The 6,439-nt window shown below is 47.6% G+C and overlaps 1 long non-coding RNA gene across 1 annotated transcript; it reads left to right on the top strand.

The window, feature by feature from the left end:
- Positions 1-385: 385 nt before the first annotated feature.
- Positions 386-1,936, top strand: LOC146868101 (uncharacterized). Its single transcript, XR_014966181.1, has 4 exons — positions 386-502; positions 1,042-1,106; positions 1,205-1,303; positions 1,391-1,936. It is a non-coding gene; the product is annotated as an uncharacterized LOC146868101 (long non-coding RNA).
- The last annotated feature ends 4,503 nt before the right edge of the window (positions 1,937-6,439 follow it).

Raw genomic sequence — 6,439 nt, 5'->3', positions numbered from 1 at the left:
ATTGGAGGAACATGTGGCCCAGGGGCTACCTCAGAGCCATATATGGGACACCACACACTACACCTTTCCCCAGCCCTACTACAGTCTCATTCACCTTTTCGCACACCTCGCTAAATGCTATGGGCTGTAGAGGTAAGATCACGTGGTCCAGTCCCTTGTGGACAGCACGCGGTCTGGCATCTTGGCCTTGCAGGGAGGCTTTGATAAGTGGGATGTTATGTGGAGGCTACTTTGAATGTTGTCAGGATTGAGCAGGACTCAGCCTGCGTTATCGGACTACAATTCCCATCAGGCTGTGTTTCGCGCCAAAATACGTGATGTCGTGTTTCCGGCAGCGGGGCGAGAATTTAGGGAAGCCCAGGTCAAGATACTGAGACGGTTATTCTTCCTGTATCCTGAGAGAAGACGGACGCTTCTCTATTTGCTCGGTCCTTGGCGCTGGGGTAAAGGGTGATTCGGCACCAATGTTTAGCTGCCTACTTTGGAGTCTTTTGTTCACAGGGTATTAATTACTGCCAAAGTCCTTTAACCTGTTATTTGGCACTTGGTTTCTGGTACTGCTCACACAGCCGTGATGATAACGGCTCGAGCCCCTGAATTTGATATCTCACATAAGTACTAGCCATGTAGTAACAGCATTCCTGTGACGTGTGTGCTTGTGTGTTTGTGTCAATCAGCCGTGACGGAAGCGGCGTGTTGCTGTACAACGTGTCTGAACTCTCTCTCTGCCGTGAAGGAAACGGTGTGAGAGGAAATTGTTTTGGGGGCATTAAACACGCTGAAGCCGTGGAATATAAAGCGCCGAAACCGTGTTTAGAAAGAAACCGCAGTGCATGAAGTGGAATCCATTCTGCTCTTTAATAATTGTGGAGGGACGGCAGCGGATTGTGATAGCTGTCCTCTGCTTTTTACTTAATTATCACTTCATACACATTATTTTGGAAAGGTTGGCTCAATGATTTCTGCTGCGATAAAAGCCGTAGGTATTCTGTTTAGTTAATCATGCCTTCATTGATTCTCTATCTTTTCATTGTCTTATAGTAACAGGGGGCATTTGGATGTTGTGAGGATTTACCCCTGTGAAGCATATTACAGCATATGAAAGGGTGGGTATTACGGACAGCGTTAGTATTGGTTATAGTATTGAATATTCATTCATGAACAGTCTATTTCACGTACTTATTTACCTCTTTGTTTTTATCAGAAATCTTGCACGGCGCTTGGTTTATAGAACTCAGAAAAAGAGAGTCATTACCATTCTAGAGTTACTAGGAAGACGCAGCGTTGTTATTTTCCTTTGCAGGTACTGCTGATGGTATAGCAATATGTATATATATCATGGATACTCGTGTTATGTATATCTGGTTCTAATTGTTAGTTCTCTCCGCAGGTCTACCTCCCCGCTGTCCCCATCCTTTCCTTTCCTCACTTGATCAGATCAACATTCTGTACTGTAAGAGCATTCAGAATTGAGACGATCAAGAGGTGGACCCCTTGTTTGCATCGAACCAACTCCGAGGTACCATCCAACCTATGTGCAAAGCTAGCAGAGCGGACACTCATAGGCCTGTCCAGAGTGGGAGATCTGTGGAAATGAGGTGACATAGTCACATTCGCTGGAGTTACAGAGAGAATACCAATTAGTGCCCACTGAGACCTTTCGTTAAATACAAATATGTCACACCATGCATAAGGTGTTGCCCAGGAGTGAAGATCTCCCTGAATCCTCCCCACTTGAAGATAGGTTACTGTATGATTATATGCACAGAAAGACGACTTAGCTTACTTGTGGAAAATTGTTAAATAACTCCCCTAATGCGCTGACCCGATTTTGAGGGTGTTGGGAGCATGATTTAGAGACCCTGGAGGATGATGAGTGGCCTGAGGCGTTGGCTTACCTGAGGGGAGGTGGAAATACGAACCAGGTTTCTTTTAGTGCAGCTCAAAATTCTCAGTAGATGTTACTATGCCTGTACAACATTGGTTGAAATGGATAGAATAAATACTGCACTGTGTCCCTAGAAATGTGGTCAGGATGGAACTTATTTTCACCGGATATGGAGCTGCCCTGCACTCCAGAGTACTGGGGAGCAGTGAATGACTGTCTTAATGGGGTTTGTGGGTCTGGCTTGGTACCATCAGTGAAATGGTGACTTCTAAATATCTGTGCGAGACTGATCTTACACGTATAGACCGCCTCTGGTTTACGATGGGGTTGTTGGTAACTAAACTCTGTATAGCGCGACTGTTAAGGGCTGGGTTGGCACCGCACCTAAGTGATTGGAAGAGAGACAAGGACTGCTGTATGCAGTCTGAAAGAGTGGTCTACAAAAGCAGTGGTTTTCTGAACAAACTGACTAAAATATGGAGAAAATGCAATGCATATCAGAGGGACCTGTGTGCCCCTAAGATAAATACCAATCGGGATGCTTGGGGTCAAGGACTTCTGGACATTACCACTGCGCTGTGAGTTGTTGGGGGGAGGTGGGGTGTAACTGGGTCCTTTTGTCCGTTTGAGAGTTTGTTACCTTACACCTGTGGTATACCACAAAGATACAAGCTGCTTAATGTCACCCCAATTCTACTTCTTTTATATGCAATAAAAAACTCCTTTAGAAACAAGCACTTGCAATGCAATAGGTCTTGCATTTATGGGAGTTTGAGCTATTGGCATTGTAAACGACAATGCCTTTTATTTATGTTTTGGTTTTTAAAACATAAAATAAAAGGCATTGTCATTTACAATGCCAATAGCTTCCTCGCGTAAATGCGAGACCTGTTGCATTTTCAATGCTTGTTAGATGAGCTTCAAAGACTTTTGAATGGAAGCATTAAAAGAAAACCTCTCATAACTGTACCAACAAATAGGTCCTTTTTCTCACCAAGCACATGGCATGCATGATTAGAAGCTGTGTAGAAATAGCGCTTCGCGGTACTGTGGTAAACATTAATGTACTGGAATCTTTATTTGAATCCCTTTCGGAGCAGTCAGTAAAAGTGGCAAATATAATTGAAAAATTGAGCAGTTAACATGCACCTTTTGGTTTCACTTTTCCAAAATTATCCTACATAAAATCCTACTGAGCAATGTGCTGGGGGTTACTCACTTGGTGCACATGGGGTCTGAGTTTATAATTTTTGACAGGGCTGTTTTAAATTACCAGTCCGGCCCTGGACGTGTTCCAGAGTCGAGTCAATGACAAAGAAGTGGTCCAAATGCTACGTTCAGAAGGGGGAGGGTGTGGCTTAACGGCCAGTGCAGCCGACTTGGGCGCTGAGAGATCCAGGTTTAAGTCTCGTCGTGTGCTCAACATCCTGTGATTCTGGGCAAATCACTTCCCCCTGCCTACGGACAGCGCCTACAGACCCTCACGGGTTATTAGCGGCGCTATACAAATCCAAGTATTATATTATTGTATAATTATTAAGAAGAGAAAGAGGCAGCCAAAAGACGAGGATCAAATGTCCAAGCAAAATGGAAAAAGTGGCCTAGAAGGAGACTAGATAAGAGGGGGGGGGGGGGGGGGGGGGGAGTGGCCCGAACGCTACTCTTAAAAGCTGATGAAACACAACTAGCAGAAATAGACAGAGTATTGAGAAACTATATGCAGCCGTTCCAGGCGTTCTGAATTTCTGGTACCAGCGGGTATCTCTGTACGCAATTACGAGTTTGCAGACCAAGAATTACTTGGCATAGTTCTGCATGGAAAGCTGCATGTTTAAAGCTACAGATCACATTTTTAATGAAACTGCACTACAGCAACAGCACCAGCCCTGATATAATATTAATGGCCGCCGAGCAGCACGGTAGCAGCAGAAAGACTTTTAGGCTCTTACGCAACACGTAGCTAAATTAATTATTAGCAGGGAAAGGATCTCATACCCTCTGCAGCCTCCGAGGGATCAGTGAGAGCCGGACTGCGGAGGCGCTCATTAGCGACCCTCAAATGTCAGACACCGGGAGGAAAGAAGAGGCCTGACAGGGAAGGAGACACAGCGACACAGAGATCTGGAAGGCAGGGGGCGCGAGAAAGACAGGGACAGCGAGGTACAATGATGGAAGAGGTGGCGACGGAGCGGGCACAAAGAGGGGAGAGGGCGCGAGGTAGACGGGGACTGCAGGTTAGACAGGGACAGCGTGGTACAATGATGGAAGAGGTGGCGACGCGAGAAAGGGAGCGGGGAGAAAGAGGGGAGAGGGCGCGAGGTAGACGGGGACCACAGGTTAGAGATAGGGAATGATGGAAGGCTCGTGAGAGAGAGCAGGATAGAATGGGGAGAGCGGGAGAGACAAAGAGCAGTAAATTCAGACATAAGAGAGAGAGCAGTAAATACAGACATAAGCGAAGAGTGAGAGAGCAGTAAATACAGACTTAAGCGTAAGGGAATGGGGTCGTAAGAGAGACAGAGGCCTAGGAAAAGGAGGGGAGCCAGGTAGAGAACAAATGCGTATTACGAAGAAAACAAGACAAGCCCGGCTTCTAAAGTGCTCCGGACGCGAGCGTGCGCCCGCCGCGCGAAAGTGAAAGCAAATTTGTCACGGCGAAAAGCGGTGGAGCGTGGCGCGCGCGCTTGGCGGGGGCGGGGGAGGGCATTCCAGGCGGGGGAGTGGACCCGTTGAAGTATGATGCCGAGGGCGCCAGTGGGCTGAAGCGCTTCCCCAAACGGATTGCATGCAATCCACTTTGAAATGCCCCTCTTACTAGAGTCTCGCATAGCGATTGCGTAAACTCAATAGCTAGGCGAGACCTAAAAACGGCCCACACCGGTCCAAAACTGCGCCCCCGCCCCACCGGGAGAGAGCACGGAGCCCCCTACGACCAGTCGTGCCCTACCTGTCTGGGCATGGGTTACACCTCATTTGTTTCAGTTTAACACTCAAATATAACAGTAATAAGCAACAGAAAGATGACCAGTCAAAGTGTGCAAAGGGCCTTCCACTGCGTGGCAACATGTTAAGTTGCACTGTTAGTAACTTTGAACCGTTTAAGGTAGAAGCACATTTTTTGTTTTGGGTAAAATCTACATATTATGCACTAGATGAGAGTATTATGTGGCAAACCGGGGAAATCTATAATTATGAGAGAATTGTGGCCCTGCCTATACTCCATGAAAGCCGGTAAATAATGCAAAAATATTCATGATCTTTATTGACCTGCATTTTTGCCTCTCTGCCAGCTGAGACTGCCTTTCTGGTTTAGAAATGTTTTTCTTCCCTCACATGTTTATCGTCCCATTTCCCTTGAACCAAGGAGCATCATATTTCCTCAACACTTCCATGTCACGATAGAAGCAGATACCTGACACGCGTGGCATGTACCATTGAGATAAAAGGGGCAATAATATGTGCTGAGGCAGAACAGTTTATAAAATCTGCATCTCGCAGCCAACTAGGCACGTGGTGAATGTTGATGCCTCGGAATGCAAAAGTTGTAGCAATTGCCTCAAATGTGCTGGGTTTTCCATGGCAAAAAAACATGGCTGCCCCACCTGTTCCTCGTGAATTCTAAACCACGCGAACGACCTGGGAAGCAAATGGCGTTTGACTTCTGGGTGACAGTGGCACATCCCCTCCCAAGGAATGCAACAACTGTCACAACACGGCTGGCACCGTGGGCACCTCGGCAGGCGGAAGCCCGGACATAGTAAAGTAGAATTTTTACTGCGACTTGATGCTAACAAGGGTGGACAAACATGAAACCAGATAACTTTCTGAGCAGTGCACGCTTACCGGTCCGCAATTCCCTCATGTGTCCGTCGTGTGTGCTGCGATAAAACATCAATTTCCCCCGTGTCTACACCGACATTGACTAAGCCGACTTGATTCCCGGACTCTTAACCCCGCTGCGTTTAGTAAAAGCCGCGCGGGGGTCTCGCATGTACGCTGCTGACAGGATATTTGGCCGCCATTTTGGCAGCGTTCTTGGTGAGGCTGGGCCTCAAACCGCTAGAGCCCTGTACACACCGCAAATGAACATCAGAAAGCAATGTGCGCCATTTATTGACAATCCTCCTGCCCACAGCTCCCAAAAGTAAATGCTGTGGAAATCGCATTGAAGCTGCTATTCTTTCTCCCGGCGAGATGATGCTTTTAACGAAGATTACCAGAAATCAAATTCCTTTAATTACAATTTATACAGCCCCTGGCAACCGGGGATGGGATGCGAGTGGGCGTCGCGGGGGAGGGGCGGCTTGGAGTGGAGAATGGAGATGCAAGTGGTTGGGGGGGGCTTGTCGGCGTGAAGTGGGAATGTAAGGGGTGCGGGCCCGGGGATGGCAGGTGCAGCATGAAGTAGGGGTGCAAATGGTTAGGGGTAGGAGTAAGTGGCGTGGAGTGGGGTTGCAAATGGTTACGGGGTGGGAGTAAAAGGCGTGAAATGGGGGTGCCCAATACGTGGCAGGGGTCGGGAGCGGCCACGTACAGTGGACAGGTGTGGCG

Source organism: Triturus cristatus, chromosome 1_2 (genome assembly GCF_964204655.1).
Source record: "Triturus cristatus chromosome 1_2, aTriCri1.1, whole genome shotgun sequence".
In the NCBI taxonomy this organism is placed as follows: domain Eukaryota; kingdom Metazoa; phylum Chordata; class Amphibia; order Caudata; family Salamandridae; genus Triturus; species Triturus cristatus.
This window is presented reverse-complemented; position numbering and strand designations above follow the sequence as displayed.